This window comes from Corvus moneduloides, chromosome 5 (assembly GCF_009650955.1).
Source record: "Corvus moneduloides isolate bCorMon1 chromosome 5, bCorMon1.pri, whole genome shotgun sequence".
NCBI lineage: Eukaryota > Metazoa > Chordata > Aves > Passeriformes > Corvidae > Corvus > Corvus moneduloides.
Window position 1 is genome coordinate 27,452,314 of NC_045480.1, and position 18,501 is coordinate 27,470,814.

Consider the following 18,501-nt stretch of genomic DNA (forward strand, 5'->3'; position numbering starts at 1 on the left):
CATTCTGTGTTGGGTTGAAAAGATCACTGTGTCCTGCAAACACAGAGGCCTGTGCATCCTCCTGTGAAGCCCCATGAAACCAGAGCAGAAGAGGCAGGGGTCAGGTCAGCTCTTTGCCTGCTGCTGACCACTCTCTCCCAGTCCCTTGTCCAGGCCAGGCAGCAGACTGCTTATAAAAAGGAAATAAAAGAGCTTTCACCAGTGCATGTTACATTCCTGTCTACACAGCTCTGGCAGGGAACGGAGCCATGCTGTCTCTTTCAAGTACTTGACAGCACTGGAGATTCCTTGTGGATTTGTGATGTACCCACAACGGTAAACTACACCCTTGTCCCTGCCCCCCATGGATGGACAGTAGGATGGGGACCAGGAGGAAGGGGACAGGTAGACCTAGCTCACCCTCTGACTCAGTGGAGGAGCAGCAAGGGGTGAGGCCAGGAAAGGAGCATCAAGGGCTGTGGGTCACGGCTCAGAGTGGTGGGGACAGACCAGACAGCAGGAGTTTGGAGTCCCCCAGATGAAACTCCCTCTCCTGACCTCCACAATGGCAGGCCACATGCGCATCTGGCACGAACATTCAATGTTCTCCCGTGGGATTGCACCTCAGCTTCTAGAGGCATACTGAAGAATAGGAACAAACTCTAGGAGGGGAATAATCAGGTGTAAAACCAACTCCAGCTTGTAGGCCAGCATTTTCATATCAATTCCTTCTCTTGTTTCCTCTTTGTGGAAAATGAGCAACCCGAATTGGATCGCAAAACATAAAAGGGTTGCCAAGCACTTGTACTATGGACTCTCTGCTGACTACTGAGTGCTACTGACAGTCTGCTTGGAAATTAGACTGGACTCTGCAGTCATTAATCACCAATATTAAATAGCAATTCTGTACAGTGTGACAGTTTAAATAAGATGCTGACTTCCAAAATTGACCTACTTGGTGTAATTTACAGTTGGCAAAGCTCTTAAAAACTGTAGGTTACTCTGTGAAGTCATGTTTCATTTGTCATAAGCATTTACTGGATCTTCTGTACCCAATATCTTTATATTTTCTAGATGACTCCTGAGAAGGAGAACAGGAGCATAATGAAGAAATTAAAACCCCAAGATTAAAATAATCTCTTGTCCTCAGTTAATGAACCAACAACAGTACCAGACTACTATTTTTCTGAAATGGACAGCTTTCATGGACTAGCAGAGCACAGGATTAAATATGGCCTTACTAGAAAAAATCCCAAACCAGCAACTTGTGCCATACTAGCAACTAAAATCATCCCATCCATCAAAGAGCCTGTATGGCATTCCTCAGGAATGGCCCTGACTTGGAAAGCCCACAGACCCAGCTGTAAAATCTCAAGTGAAGCTTGGGGTCCTTCCACCTCCTCCAGAAAAAATCTGTCAACACATGAGCTTTACATACATAAGCAAAACAAACATTCAAGTGGCCAAATCACTCTGGCTGTAGGGAGGAGATAATATTACAGATAGGCAGACACTATATGTTTTCCATTGGGAGAAATTCTTAAAATTAAAAGATTAATCTGGTCTCTCAACACATTCATTAGTTAAATTGCAAAGCAAGCTCGTTACATAACCAATCATAGGACGATTATAGTTATCTCGTCAAGGTTCACAGTACAGATGGATTGCTGACCAAGGTAACGAGTACCTTCTGCAGGGTGAAAGCTCTCTGATCTATTTGAAACATCAGTCTTGTGCCCTTCCCGAGTTTTCAGATTATTTGTGCCTTTTTGGAAGAATAAATTTGTGCAGTCCCTCCCAAAAGGTCTCTCCAGCAAGAAGAGAAGAACTCAGGAAAGCTGGGATTCATTCCCTAGAAATGGGCAAATCAAGACACAGAAATTAAGTGATTTGCTCCTAATTACCAAAGAAGTCTTTGGCATAAAGAGCATACTAATTTTCCCACACTTTGTTAGACATGGTAAAGGAACTGTTTTAAAGTGGAATTAAATTTCTGTACTTAAAGCATGTACAAATATAGCACATAGTATGCTCAGTCCACTCTTGAATTAACTTTTACATCCAGGTTTATACCTGGAAATGATTCATGGAGTTCAAGATTTGTTGAGAGATGGAGGTCGTCTTGTCTGACTCCTTGCATGCCACAAGCTGCACATCCCCGCTCTGTCCCTTTATGGAACCCATTGCCTGGGTTTAACCCTATCAGGAATCTTTCTAGAAAAGCATTCCACTTTGGTCTGAAGAACCAAAAGGTGGGGAGTCCGCTGGTCTCTTTGGTATTTCATTCTGGGAATTAATTGTGCGTAAATGTAAAAATACATGGATCATTTATTGCTAATTTGATGACACCGCCTGAGGTTACTGTCATCAATTCATGTTATGCATTTCCTGGCAAGACAGAAGAATTGGTAGCTGTATCTTGTACCTCGACATGTGTTATTTGTACTAACACGCTCATCTATTTTTCATGTGGAACAAAAAGACCTGCCTTTATGTAAGATTTTTGTTATTCCCTGCATTCTCATCCAATTTTTAAATCCTCTTTTAAAAAGCTGGCTGTCATGTGATTGATGTTACTTCATGAGTCTCTCCATATACATATATACTATAAACACAGACAAAATCAGACCTTTGCCCTGACTTGACTTCTGCGCGTGTAATCAAGGATCACACCAGATATTTTGCCCTGCCACTGAGCTATGACTACATTGTAAGGTTGCCCATTAAGGTCTCCAAAGTCTTTCCAAAGTCTTTATTTTTTTCTGAAGCTGTCTCCCCCATATGGTATATGCTCCCAGTTTCCAGGTTTATCATTTTACCCTTGATCATGTTAAAGCACACTTTTTTCAGTCTGAAGTCCGCTTTTTAGGCAACTCAGATGCCCTTTTCTCTAGTGCCATGCATAATCAGTGAGTAGTTCAGTATTTTTCCTGCAAGACTAAGTAGTGAACAGTGCTGAAAGAGGGCTGAGTCCTGATCTGGCTCTGGAATCTCACTAAAATAATTCTTTTTAGTGTGATTTTGCAACAACTCCTTTGATCTACCAGCTCTTAGCCACTTGGCATGTTCTTAAACAAGAATGCAAAATGCTACATTTTGGATCAAATTATGGTAGGCTATCAAATGGAAGACTTTCAGTTTCTATTAGGCCTATAGTAACTTTTTTAACTAAGTGGGTAATCTTACATTAAAAAAGCAAGCCAAGCTTACCTGACAAGGCCTGAATTAAATGAAAACATCATTGGCTTCCATTAATAATATTCCTGTTCTTTATACTTGAATTCCCATATCAGCTTCTCTATTATTTTGCTGGAAGTGAGGTCAGGCTGTCTGCCATGCTGTTATCAGAATTACTCTGTTTGTGCAGTTACGGCATTGGCAAAAAAAATAGTGTGCTTTCAGTCTCGGCAGATTTCTCCAATGTTCCCAAATTTATCGAAAGTTCTTATCAGCGGGCCAGAAAATTTCTCAGCCAATTAAAAAAAAAATTAAGATGCATAGCTGCTGGAAATACAGGGGCTACTGCTTTAAAGCTGATTCCTCAAAGTAGGAGTTGTCTAACATTCTTTTAGTTGCAGATGGGCTGGAAAAGAATTAATCCACCTCAAGTGATATATATACACCATCTTTTTCGTTCCAAACATAAACCAGAAATACTTGCTGAACATTTCAGGTATATATGCATTTCTTATTAGCAGTTTCAGTACCAACAATCCTTGCTTGGATCACATCATTGCTACATTTTTTTTCCTTATGTAAATTTAAAACTCTTTCAGAACATAGGTGTTACTAGTAGTTTCCATACTTAACATATAAATATCAGTGGATATTTATCTCCCTTTTATAGCCTATTTTTCCAATATACAACCACACAGTTTATTTAAATATGTAAGTACTGTGTGTTTGCATGCCCACATAGGTGTCTATAGAGATGTATGCCTATGCAGTCCCATATATAGATATGTGTGGACAAATTCATACCTGTTTAAACACATGTATACAGATGCCTAAGCCCACTTCTACTTTCTGTCTTCTTTTGCCATACATGTTGTCTTAACAATGTTTTGCCCATTTAGTAAGCTCTTGAAAAACTTTCTGTTTTGTTCATGCCTCCATGCCTCTCCTTATTCAGTTTTATTAAGGGCTGTCCGTTTTGGGAAATTGGCCTTTTCAAACCAGCAGGTGTGAATATTAGGATTTGGGACTGTATTCTCTTCAAGTGTATTAAATGTAACCAGGTCATGATCAGTTCTTCGTGAGACAACACCTGATTTACAGTCTCGTGGATTAAATTCACTTCTGTCTATCAGGCTACCTAAAAGCAGAATTCTTCCACTCTAGGTCTAACAATTTTTTTTTTTTGCAGAACTATCATCCAGGATTTAAACCTACTCTATTGATGTTTCACCAGCTGCTAAATGAAATCTTCAGCAAACATGCCAAATAAAGTTCCCCATAATTACACTGTTGCCTCCCCCCATGCAATACTAGCTCATACTGTCTTCAGATTCATTTCAGTGACTTATAATGTCACCTCTGCCTACCCCTGCTCATGGCTGAGCCTTGATAATCAGCATATTTTTTGTGCTGCATTTCCTAAGATCCTGCACTTCCCAGTTCTAAGCTAGGCAGATATATGTCACCAGGTTATAGACAAAGTCATTCCTCTCACACAATTTCTTTTATCGCCCTTGGTCTGCTTAAACAACTTATACAATATTCTAGCATATTGATCCCTCTAGCACTGCAACCCGATGAGACAATTAAGTTGAATTTATCTTGATTATTGACAAATTCTAGTTCCTCTTCCTTATTACCCAGATTCCCAGCTTCAGCATATAAACATTTCCAAATGTATTTCTCTTTGGATTGTCTACCATGCTGATTTAATTTGTTCCTGACAAGGAGAATTTGAACCACATTTACTTTCTTAACCCTCTTCTTCATGCAGTTACTTTAAATACAGTTGCGGCCGTTCCCAAGAGCCAAGATATTTTGTCCCAGCCACCTATTCAATCTCTCCATCTTTTAGTACTGTATATATTACAAGCCAGTGCAGGGTTTAGCTACATAGTGTGCAAACAGTCCAAAACCAACATGGATATTTTGTGCTGACCTGTGGAATGCTGACACAGGCTGGCTGGAATACAATCTCTGCAGCACTGTTTAAAAAATGGCATTCAGCATCATTCTTTCTGCATCAAAGTGTCATGTTTTTCCAGGTGGCTTTGCAAAATAGCTCAGCAAATAAAATTTTTGCTATCAGTGTAAGTACTCCACATAGGCCACATAGGCACAACTTATGAAGGAACTGTAGTCTTCTGCAATACTTGCAACACCTTGCAGCCAAAAGGCTCAGTGCTGGCCTGAGCCAGTCATGGAAATTCTCTGAAGAGACCCAGATGTGTTCCACATAGGAGAAAAAAATGCATTAGTAGCTGTGCATGTCTCATGGTTGCCCACTTATAACTATCTTTTTTTTTTCACACAGCACAAACTGGGAAGTTCTGCAGAAATTTTTTGGGAACAGGCAGGGATCCATGGACATCTCAGATCTGCCTGGTTACTGCGCTGGTACCTTCCTTCTCATAAGAGGACAAAACTCAGCGCTGAACCCTGGATTGTCCCTTGAAGTGTTTAAAGCCTGTGCAATCTAGCTAAGAAAAAGAGAGCATGTTTTATGAAGTGTGTCACTTCCATAGACATGATAAGATCTTGCAAAGACATAAATTTGAGTCAGGATGCTATGGGCACCATGGGCACTCTGCTCTTAAAAAGAAGTAAGAGATCTTCTCCATATGTGGAAAAGTTGTATCTTTTACTGGATTAATTTGTACAACTGGAGGAATAGTGTGCCTTTAGGAATGCAAATGTTCCTTTGGTCACACACAGTGCAAGTTCTAGTACATCCACACAGGCACTGCAAGTTCTAGTACATCCACAAAGCAAACCATGAAAGGTAGCTGCTGGGAAAGAGCACACAGAAAGGGGCCACCTTGAAGGCAGTAAGAATTTTTCAACCCACTGGTTCCTGAGCAGCCCAGCACGTTCAGTCTGAACACATTGTTGCCTGGAGATTGAGGCACTGTGTGCTGATCCAGCAAGGTCAGCAAACAGGCAATAGTGCACATCTTGCAGATAACCTCTCTTTTACTGACTGAGTTAAGCATCAGTCTAAGCACATCCGTTTTACGTGCCAACTGCTAAATTGCTAATTTATTTACTGAAGGGAGAATGCAATCCATACAGTATAGATTACACCAGAAACAAAAGTTGTAAGGACACAAAAACATAATTACACACAGGCCAATGAAGAGTATAACATTTTATACAGAGAACTTCCTTAGCAATGCCTGTTGCAAACTGAGATGGTGATAATTGAAGGTATTTAGCTCAGAGATGTAACCTAAAGCTCAAATGAGTAAGCGCTACTCTGTCCTAAACTGCTCTACTTACAAACCAAAAGGTCTGAAAACAGTGGATAGAAGAGCAGCTGGGTTGCTGACCTTTCCCGTGTAGAGCAAGCCCTGCCTCCTTTCATGAGCTTCTGCCCTCCCACGACACAGAAAATGCATTTTAAGCAGCTCATGTGACTCTGCTTGTGTACCTGTCAGTCTCCAGGAACAATTTCAACTTCTTCTTAGAGATGACAGGGGCTTTCAACAGCAATTAAACAAGTTTGGTGAAAGCAGGTAGGCTTTCACATGGAGATGAAAAACTGGTAGCATTACACTGGGAGAAAACTCTCTCTGAGAATGTCTTAACTAGAATGCAGAGCTCCTGTTCCTATTGTGGTAAAGTGGTCTTAGATATCCAAACAGCAGGAAAATCTTCTCCTGAAGCTCACAGGAGTTGCGAATCTAGAGCAGGATTCCTTGACTTTGGTGGTCAGGGATCTGTTTGTTTAACTATAATTGTTTTCTACACTGCGGTCGTGGACCTGGTTTTTTAACTATAGTTGTTTTCTACACTGTATATTCAGATGTTGCGTATTTTCAAAAACCATCAAGTGAATATGTAACTGTGTAATACATTATATATAATGCATACATATATAAAATTCAATACAAGATTGAACAGCATTTCAGCAGTTCACAAACTAAACAGTAGTAGTAGTAGTAGTAGTGAATTTGTCTGGGGTCTGTAATGTGGATGCTTAAATATCATTTCAAATGAGATCTCCTTGAGAAAACATTTGTTTTTATACATTGTAGCATGAAATACCTTAGAAGTGGCAATAGAACTGTTTAAAACAAATTCAGAAACTCCATTTAGCTGACTTATTTATTAGCTCGGGTCAGAGCATGGCGCTAACAACACCAAGGTTGCGGGTTTGATACCTGCACGGGCCATTCACTTAAGGGTTGGATTTGATAATCCTTGTGGGTCCCTTCCAACTCAGAAAATTCTGTGATTCTAGAAATCTCCTATTATTGGGTCACTGTCATAGTGTAGTTCCCCTTTCAGTGTGTTCTGGGCTGCAGCAAGACTGCAGAAAGCTCTTCAGCAAAATAGAGAAAATGAAACTTCTTCTCTAACCCATTATGAAACTATAAACTCAGCTTTCAGTGTCTGGTGATGTTTTGAATATTTTGTGTGGTTTTTTCTAGCATAATTATTTCAGAAGAATCTCTATTGAATGTGTTAACTTCTGAAAGCGTGAAAATTAAGGTCTAACCCAGGCATACAAAGCAGAAATTTTTGAACAAGCACTTGTACCGCAGCTCATCTATTTGAATCTCTGTTGATAATGTTGACATATTTGCTGTTGTAGTTTTAGGCCTCTGAAGAGCACATATGCTGAAATATTCCAGATGTGGGACAGCAAAGGCATCAAACTATTTCTATGTATGATATGATGGCAGGAGTTGAACCCAAATCTCCACAGGTACAACGATGACATACCTGTGCTTCATGCTACTGACCTCTCTTGCTGCTTTGCCAGGGAACTGGTGCTGACACTTTACATTGTATGAGATACTTGCTAAGGGTAAATGAATGGCATTACTATTATCTGTCAAAGGCTCCAGTCTGAGGCTGTTGTTCAGAGCATCCCTGGTGCTGACAGAACAAGTCTATATTCATGCCCTGTGGACAAAATTGCCATTCGTATTTAGATTTGCATCACGTTCACAAAGTTCCTTGGAAGATGTGTTTGCTTTGTATGTGGGGAAATGGATCAGAAAATACTGACAATTTTCAAAATGCTTGCTTTGAATTTCAATGTCTCCTTCTTGTACTGGCTAACAGTGAGCTACTGTTGGTACACACTAAGTCCCTCACGCTGCACGTAAAGTAAGTTGACTTGACGAGTGTGTAGAGACTGCAAACTCCTTTGCCTACCCCTCCCTTCCCAAAACACCAGCAATGGACCATTATCTTTGATTTTGACATCTGAAGAGAGAATGCAAATGCCAGGAAGGAAGTTTTTAGAATCTGTAAAAAAATACTCTCTAAAAGACCTTCCAAAGGGAATATAACAACAGGATACAGTAAAGAAAAACAGGAGAAGAATTTGAGGGGGAGACGCTCACATTATAAATGAAAAATACTTCTGAGAATAAACACAAACAAAAGCACATCCAAACTTACCTCTGTTTAACAGAAAATTACTGATTTTTCTGCTTAAAATAGACTCAGTACATTAGTGAAATACTTGAATATGTCTAATTTATACCTTCCAGACTGTGCAGTGTAGTACAAGGAAGATGAAAGTACACTCAGAATTGATGTTGGGGCTGCCCCCGCTGGACCACCAAGGCAGAAGGTGAAATCCAGAGGTTACAAGCTGAGTACTAGGATGCAAATTCTCTGAAAAATTTCTTTTACAGCACGAGGGTATCTCCTCAAGAATCAGGAAAAAATTATCTCTAAAGTCACTGAGCTGAAGATAGGAAACCCCAGTCTTTCTGAGCATCTTGGTAATAGATGGCCACTATAAAATTGCCATTACTTATGCTTTGGGGACAGTGACTAGATTAAGGCTATCTATACTCTACACTACAACAACATGCAGTATAGTAGCAAACATTACCCTAATTGCAGCCTTTCTCCTCTGCCAGCTTCTCCGACTAAAAACTGTTAGAGTAGACTCTGCTGTGCAAGCCACACAGACAGTCTGCACATCAAAGACTTTGAAAGCTAAGCAGCTGAGATCAGGAGACTGGATCTGCACAAGAAATGCCAGAACAACTCAACATTACATTGATCTGTACAGGACTTTTTGCATTACATGAAAGACATTCTGAAAAGACTGACTTTCAAAAAAGATAGGGGATGGTGACTTGCTGAAGAGAGCTAAAAATATTTGAACAGTTGTGAAGCACGGCTGACTTTCAAACAAATTCCTGAGCAGCTGAGAAGCTGTCATAGGAAAGAACAGGACAGAGCACAACAAAGAAGCAACACTGGCTTTGTGGTTTCTCCTGTGTTATTAAGCAGCAGGTTTTTGTCAGAATGCTTTTCAGGCCTTAGGACTTTATGAAAAAGCCTGAACAGACTCTTACTGGTCTACATGAGAACATGCAGTTTCATTACAAAATAAAATTTGCTGGTTTGAACTGAAATTGCAGTGAATGATCATGAAGGAGTAAATTAAAGGAAAAGTATGAAACTTATGGCTGAAGTGATGCTGCAGTCTGAAAGGAAAAACGTAGAGCATCCTTTGCTGGTGTTTTCATAAGCTAGGGGGAATTGTGGTGGTCTGTAGGTGCTGAGCACAGGGAGCAGAGCTTGAGTGGCCCTCACAAGGCTCTGAATGAGTGACAGGACTGTGGTCTGTAACCCAGTCAGTCAAACGGTATCTTGGAAAGAAAAAGGTGTCATGACGAGGGGAAAGGGTATAGAGAAGAACAATTCTAACAAGAGGAAATTTTCTGCCTGTCTACCTTTAATTAAGAAACTAGAAAATGCTCAGAATCACAGCTTTAAATTCATCTTCTTCCTAATTAATAACTTGTCCTTAACCCAATTTCTAAGGGAAACAAAGTTGAGGCAATCACACCTTTATCTGTCTGTATCTATGTGTCTTCCCTCTATATCTTCAGAGTCCAGTGGCCTTTTCCACTGCCCTTAACTTTGACAAAGGATAGTGATTTCAAAGATATTATGTGTCCATACATGTAAAGAAAATAAGGTAGAGTAACAGAGGGCAGAGATCCCACTAAGCATTCATATGGAGAGAAAGACTGAACCATAAATACAGTGAGGAATCAACAAAAGGCTTGAAATTCCTGAGTGCCTCATGGGAAACACTTCAATTAAACTCATACCTTTCTAAACATTAGGAAATACAGCTACCAAACACAAAACTATAAGAAACTAGGCTTCACTGGCTCAGCTGCTCACCCAGCAACTTCACTTCAGCAAGCAAACCCATTACTACAATTGGAAAATACCTGTATTTCGTCGGCTGGAAAGCGCAGCAAACAGGCTCTTGGTGAATAATCTAGGCATGAAAAAGGTCAAGGAAGCAGTTTCCAATTAGCAGTCGTCACCAAAAGAAAGCTTCCACTCTACCCCCCTCCAGGGCAGCATTTTTGGGAGCCCATGGGAAGGGGCCCTCAGTGGCTGGGGGCACACAGGGCTGGGGCTTCTGCGCGGGGAGGGCTCCCTCGCTCAAGGGGAAGCGCAGTCGCGAACCCAAGAACAACAAAACAGCATTACACTTAATCCACTGCCATCTGGCTTCATTTTGACAATCCACAAAATCAGACACAACATTCTTCTGCAAAATCCCTGAAAAACAACACAGAACTAGTGTCAAACCCAGTGTCCCCTCCCTCCCTGGCCCCTCTGAGGGCTTGAAAGAGAAGTTTCTCATAAAATGAAGAGCAATTTCCCCAAGTGACATTTCTGCAGGAGCATTCAAGCTGCAGATGTTTCCACTGTGGAAGAAGAGTTTGTATAATGCAGCACTGGTTGTCATATTTATGGAGGCAGGGAGGGGGAAGGGGGTGAGAAACAGAAAACAGGAGAGGCTGCAACCAGTGGTGTTGATCCACAGGTGATGAACTGCCCGAGGCTATCAGCTCTGTGCATTTGCTCAGCTCTTGACTGGACCAAGGGAGAGCGAGGACCATTCATCTTCCCCAGCAGAGACCAAGCAGGTGTTCCTGAAGGGACAGGGCAAATCACACAGCCTTTAAACTAGCTGGGAACACAGTATCCCTGCAACAGAGCATCTCTGCAACACAGCAAGACAAATCCAATTATTCTTATTATTACTATCATTATTTCAAAAATGTGTTGCAGAAAGCCTTGGTTTGAAACATTTGCATTGTTTCTGAGGCGTTAAGGCAGTGTGCATGGCCTGCTAACTGAGCTCAAATATCACCTTGTAGCTGACAGCTTTCATAACCTCTAACAGAGGTGTTTCTTTCCACAACAAAAGGCTGAAACACAACTAAAAATATTGAAATTATGCCTGTTTCATGCTGAATTGTGTTCCCATTGACAGACACTGGTTATCTAGAGAAAAGAACTCGTTAAGGACTGAACCATGTTTTTATTGACACCTCCTGACTTAGGATTGCAACTCAACTGTTGGGCTTCTCATGCCCTTTTAGACACTCAAATGCTAATGATGCCTGTCCTCCAACATCACATGGACCTTCTGTAGTTCCTGTGACATTGCTACCAGCTCTATGTGGATATCTCAGATATTCTGGGATCTCTCTTCTAACACTAGATGCCTAAATTCAGGCATCTGCATGAGATTTCAAGAGCCACACCAAAGAGGCTATATCCTCTCTTACAGCATCCTCATGTAGTCTAGGTAGTGATACACCTGCTTGCATTTTCTGGGTGCTGCCTATGATAGGAGCAAGCATGTATGTCTTCTCAGTTGCCAAAATTAGGGGACTAGCAAGCAAAGCATCCACTCGCTAAAAATAGTTCACTCTCTAATGATACTTTGCTCAGTTCCCATATAAAAACTGTCAGGACAGAAAACAAGGCAGACTCCATTTGCACATCTGTCTTAGGGCTGAACACCACAGGAATGTCCCCAGGCATGGCCTGTGCTCTGCTTCTTAGCATGGCTAAGCATCCTGTCTTCCAGAACGCACATTACTGACAGCAGCATCAACGTTAACAGGCGCATCTCTGTGGAGTGCTGCATGTGCACATGCATTAATCAGGCATCTTTCTCAATGCTCAAGCTTACGCCAGGCAACAGCCTTGCCTGGCCTTCACACAGGGTTTTAAAAATATGAGGGGAAATGGAAAGAGTAAGTTCCCTGTGCAACAGCAGTGTCACCTGCAAGGGACATGTAACTTCATAAAAGTTTATCCTGTTGAAACTCCCAAATGTTTCCAGTTGTAGCATATAAAAGAACACATTCATATCACAGCCTGAGAGGAGGAAATGGCACATTTGATCTGAATACTGGGGGACTGGTTTTATAGCAAAGACAGTATGAGCTTCAGCATTGTAGATAGAAAAGCTATGCTGTCACACAGCAGCAGCTCAAGCGAGTACACACCTAGAAGGAGGAGAAGGGAGAACATAATATCCTGTAAAACCAGAACTGTAAGCAATACAAAAGAAACACATGTTGAAGAAGGCAGTAAAGAAACAACAAGCAAATAAGATATTTGTATCCCTAATATTAAAAAAAAATATATTAGTAAGAAAAATTGCTTATGACCCAGAATAAAAGAACTGAGGAACCTGCACTATGATAAATAATGCTGATTCATGATTTCTGATGTTAACAGATTTTTAGGGTGGTTCGGGAAATAGTGTGACTAGTAACAGGCTTCATGCTGAAATTACTAGCTGCTGGGACATTGCCTTTTACTTAGCTATGTGTACTGTGAAGTATTTTGCAGGTTTGGTTTGCAGATTTGATAATTTTAAGCTGTAGGCTTCTGTCACTTCTCACAATGTTCATCCTCCAAGGACGCTACAGCAGCATCCTCATTACAGATGGAAAGTTACATGTGCAGCTTTGCTTCACAGCCAACACAACTCTAAAAGGACAGTGGAATTTGAATTACAGGTTTTTACTGATAGCAGCAGACTCCAGGTTACAATTTCTTTTTGCACAGGCATGCCTGGTACCTCCCTCTCTCTGTCCTTTAAGTTCTTCCTGTACACCATGACTAAGCAGTCACTCACCTTAGAGGGAGGCTGAGTTCCTGATGGCATTAGAAAAGTTTTTCTCAGGGACTGAGAACAAACATATATAAGGCAAAGATAATGGCACTGCTAGATTTTGAAAGGGGATTTCTGTTTGGTTTTTTTGAAAGAACAAACTCCATTTTGTTCCACTTTCATACAGGGTCTGTTCAAAGCTTTGTAGTGATCACAAGAGGATTTGACTTGGCTCTTTGCCAAAACTATGTCCTCTGTATCATCAAGTGAGAGATCTGTTTGTTAAATGTTTGCAGGGCTTTATTCTCCATGAAAGCAGAAAAATTCTGCACCACCCATTCCAAAGATGTCCCTTTTTCTACTCCAGGAGGATATAAGGACTTCAAAAAAACAGGTTTACATCCTCTTATGCTCATTTAGCAGCTACCTGTTCAACATCGCTGTTAAAATGAAAACAGCAGAAATCTGACCATCTTTCATGTGCCTGCATGGGAAGGAGGAGTTTTCTCTATGTATTTTTGAATGTCTTAACTGTATCTGTTGAGAAAATTAAGGCTGAACACTACAATATTTCAATAACTTTTTACAATAGAAAAAAACCAAAAGAAAGCACCACTGAAAGATGCCCCTCTATTTTCAGGTCACTACTATATGATTTATTTACACATTTCCTTCGTCTTATTAGACATACACAGTGATGAGTTTCCCTGTGCCACTGGTATTATCACAAGCCTTACCAGTGGTTTGTCAACAGAGGCTGGAAGTATCAGTCTGGAGTTACTAAACTTACATATTCAGAACCAGGTACTTTGAGTACATCCTGCTTCCCATTCCTCTTGCTGAGCTCTGCCTTCTCACTTACTGAATTAGAGCTTCTCCAGGCAATTTGAACCAATAAGTATTTTCAGTTGATGCTAACTGATACCTGACAGGAGTCTGCAGCATTAATCATGCCCAAAATGATATAATTTCAAAGTTGCCTTTGAACTATATAGTTTCAAAGTACCCTAACTTCATTCCTTTACTGGAGTACAGTCAGACTTTTAAGTGGAAAGAGGGGCTTTGTTTTAAAGATGTTGCTTTTGCTGAAGTATTCTCTTTCTCTGTATTGCAAATTGGCAATATTCTTGGAAATCTTTGCTGAGAGAGGGTATCCTGTAGCAATTAAGGTGTCTCACAGAGCTGTATAAAACACTTGAGGAAAATTGAGTAAAAATTGTGAAGGACTGAAATATTCATCTCTTGTCATCTGCTACACAGGATATATGCTATTTTAATTTGTTTCAATGCCTGTAATCTCTCTATGTACAGCAGTTTAAAGCTTTGTTCTGTTTTAAAATAGAGAGGTAAAGCTTTTTGTCACACTTCATTTACTGGCCAGCTGGAACTGCACTGACTGTTCCTGCTCATTTATGAGAGTTCAGAGGAGAGGGTTGTGGGCAGCACCCCAGTTCAGCTTCTCTATGAAAAAAAAATTGACAGGAAACAAGGGGAAAACTGGCTATAAAGGTCTTTCTTAAAAGGCAAGAGAGGTCTTATGAATGAGAATTGCTCTCTTTAACTTTATCTCACAAATAAGTTTCTCAAGGCTAAAATCACTCATTCAGAAAGGATCTCAGAAATCAACCAGAATATGCTGCATGGCCTCACAGTGTCTGTTGTTGCATACTCAAAAGTCATGCCAAAATATTAGAATGCAATTGTAGGTCACAGCACAACAATTGTGGAAAAGGAAAGTGCGTAACAGCAGAAAATAAATCATAGCTAATTGAAACATCATTTTACAAACTATTGTGGCTCTGATGTTAAAACACACAAAAAATTACTCTTGCTCTTTTTTTAATGGAAAGGGGTTTTTTTTTTCATTTTAAAAGGGTATACATAATAATCTCTTTGCTCTACACTGTGCAGTGTTATTTTTTCATCTGTTTGTTTCATCTTCCTTCCACCACTCTCTTTCAGACACTTCAGAGAGTGCTAGTTCAATACCAACAAAAGGTAAGTTGAGTGGATATTAAATATTTCTGGCAGATTATCATTAGCATTGGCAAAATCCTGTTCAAAACAGTCCCTCTCAGTGCCTCCAACCCTGCCCTGCCCTCCCCCCTCCACGTCGTCCCCCTCCCCCCCCCCCCCCCCCCAGGTTTCTCACCCAAAATATTGACAGTAAGTGGCTGTTTTTTTGGCTCATTTATCAGTCAGAATAATATCTTAGCAGACACTCTTTTCTGGATAGCAGTTTCTATGACCAACTTCCTGGTTTCATTTTTTACCCTTCTCTCTCAGATCATAGGAAGACCCGTTCTAGTGTGATGTATGTAACAACCAGTTTTTAATAAGAGAAGATTCTCTTTAAGTCTTTTCCAGCCTACATTGCAGTCAGCATGGCTGCAGTTGACAGAAGAGGTCTCACACTATGGTCTTGGTCCTGGAGCTGCTCAAACAGGATTGCTGGCCAGTGTTACTTCAGTAGAGAAGACACCTTCCCACAGCAGAGGTTCAGCAGTAACCCTGTCATCCTTTCTCTCTTCCTGCTGGTGGAACTTCAGCTGTGTCTTGGTTGAACCAGGGCCAGAGGCTCTGCTCTCCACTTCTCTCTGCATGTTGAGATTGAGAACTATCTCCATCTTAGCAAATTGCATTCATGAAAATGTAGGTACATGGGCAACCATTGCTGAAATACTGCTGACTGTGAAATACATGACACCCCAAATTGTTCCAGATTAGGTATCAGAGAGAAAAAAATATACAAAACTGAAAGCTCCTGATGAAAAAGCTTTTGTAAAAGAGTGGGAAGTTGCTTTACATTAACCTGGTAGAGAGAGGAAGGACAGGATTTGCCACGGTGCTCTCTCATCTGCTCTGCAGCTTTGGTGAGCTGGAGTACAGGTGCTCAGGCAGTGGTGTCTGCCAGTGTCCTTTGTATCTATGAGAGCTGCCTGGGCTGCAGTGAGTGTGGGGCATGGACAGACCTCCAAACTACCCTTGCTGTCTGCAGAAGTACACCCATGCAGAATAAGAAACACAGTGGTGACCAGAATTTCCTTCATCTGACAGGGAAAATACAGTTGATGAAACATCTGTGTTGTTGCTATTCTTCAGAGAAGAAAGCCTATAAAGTGACAGTGTTTTCCCCTAAGAGGTGTCTGATGTGCTTCAAACCCAGTGTTTTGATTTACCTGTTCACTGCTGTCATGAAAAATGGGGAAAATCCTCTTCAGAATACCTTGACGTGCTGAAGATAACCTTTTAAAACCAAGTTACTACATGTCCAGAAGGAAAATGAAAGTACTTGTGGAACGTGTTCCACAAACTCATAAAAATATAGCCTTTAACAAAGATAAAATAAGAGTTAAAGTGTGACAGTCACAACAGGAAAGAAAATGCAAACACCTGCTCAGATCCGGAAAATTAGAAAAGAGCACTTAAGAGTAGAAAGAAAATGATGAATATTTCTTTCTACTTTCTGCAGAAAAATCTTAAAATATCTGCTACTTGAAAAGACTAGGAAGTATCCTGAAAGCAGCTGCTAATTATGCATCCACTGTACTCCTGCAAGCTGGTGTAGAGCAGCCTCCTTTCCAAGCCCCTGGGACACAGATCTTCAGAGGAGAGTCCAAATGAGTCACAGCTGTATCTTACTAATTGCATTTCAACTATTGAAAGGAAAGGATTGACTTTGACCTATGCATGAAGAACACCAGCTTCCCAGAATGTTTTCCTCATTGGATGTTGTTGTTTGGGGTTTTCTTTTAAAACCCGTATTCTAAGTCTCTAATGAAAAATGGAGATTTGATACCCTGCTGGCAGCATAATCATTTCAGTTTGCCTGGATCTGTTAGGATCCACAAGAAGATGGTATTATTAGGGAAAGAGGACAAGACTTCTGTAAAGACACAAAAAAGGCAGCAGACTTCTGGCAGAGGCAGAGATGCTTCATGAGTTAAATCAGTTGGAAGTTGCAGGCTCCCCAGCCCAACCCCACCACTCGAAAGAGACCTGCATTTCAACCCCATATCCAAACTGCCAGCTGCACTACACACACAGGCATGCTGTGAGGCTCACGGTGGGACACAGCCTGTGCGTCTCTGCTCCCAACACACTCCCAAGTCAGCCAAGCAGCAGTAGGGACCAGATGTGCAAAACCTGCAGGTGGGCTGTGATTTGCACAGACCAAATGAAGGCCAGCAAGGCAGTACAGCAGGGGTTTACATGAGAAAATCATCAGAGCTTGTTTCAGATTGGTCACTCTGTCCATGCTTTTCAGAGTGAGCATCACCTCTCCAACGAGGGTGAAGCAGCTCATATCTCTTTCCCTGGCTGGGGGCTACTATGCTGCAGTTTCCCTATCCCAAGGTGGCACAGCTTGTCTTTTCTTACAGCATAATCTCTGAACAACCACCACACCTAGGAGAGACTTAATCCACACTTGGAAAAAAAGCTCCCACGTTCTTTGGTCTCTTTGGCATCTTTACAAAATAACTAATAAAAGCATTGGCAAAACAGAAGGCAAATGGCAGCTGGCAAGGTTTGGAGGGAACATTGGTTATGGTTTTCAAAAGCAGAATGACTTTTCCTTCTTACTGCATTTCCTCTGAGATCCTGGCCTTTAACCTGTCACTAAATCTCAGTGTAATTACATCATTAATTTTCTCTCCCTACCATGGCAAAACTTAGCCTAAGCTGGCTTGGATAGTATAACCTGAATTCATTCTGCATAGCCCAAGTTACCTCAAATGCTATTTAGGATAAGAAAAATCCATAACCAATAGTGGAAACCATAATAAGGTGTTAAATTGTAAGAGGAAGTTTATTCAGAGAGCCAGGAAGTGGAGTTCACGCTGGGGGCGGACACAACAAAACTGAGAAAACATGTTAAGGACACAATAGCTGTCCTCTTAGAAACACCAGAAATCTAGAGTTGAGGTCAATTTGCAAAGCCATACACATTTTGAACCACAAAATCAACTTGCTTCACATGAAGAATAGTAGATATCATGAAAACCCTTTCTACCAAATTGACTCAAAGCAGGTGGTGCAACTGATCTGAGATTTGAGTGTAGGTGCTGGTGTCACTCACATTCCTCTCCCACAACTTCACAGTGGGCAATTGGAATTAATAATTTACAACCAGCAGACTGCAGACATGTTCTCCCAATATGTTAACTGTTGTATTGATTTGTTTTGTTTATTCCTAACATCACAACTTCTTTACTAGGCTTTGTTGTGGACAAGGTTATGTACATGGCAAAACTTCCCATATGGAACAGTTTAATGGCTCTGGGATATCAATGCAGTTGCTGTGGTTTGCAACAGATGTGGCTTGGTTAGCCAAGGAGCCAGTTACCATGGGAGTCCTTTCAATGGTTTCACGGAGCTCTCCTATCACCACTTGGAGGTAAAGCAGACAAGAGACAACTTCG

The 18,501-nt window shown here is 41.0% G+C and overlaps 1 protein-coding gene across 4 annotated transcripts in view; it reads right to left on the reverse strand.

Annotated features, from left to right (window-relative positions):
* The window catches only part of LNX1 (ligand of numb-protein X 1), a 122,154-nt gene that overhangs the window by 82,113 nt on the left and 21,540 nt on the right, over positions 1 to 18,501 (reverse strand). The window contains exon 1 of one of the 4 annotated variants that reach the window (XM_032110255.1): positions 10,377 to 10,585. The exons of 1 other annotated variant lie outside the window; for it this stretch is intronic. The gene's annotated coding sequence lies outside the window, so the exon portion shown is untranslated. Of the gene's footprint in view, positions 1 to 10,376; positions 10,586 to 18,501 lie in introns of those variants that run through there. 2 more of the 4 variants (XM_032110258.1, XM_032110260.1) reach the window with 2 other exon arrangements.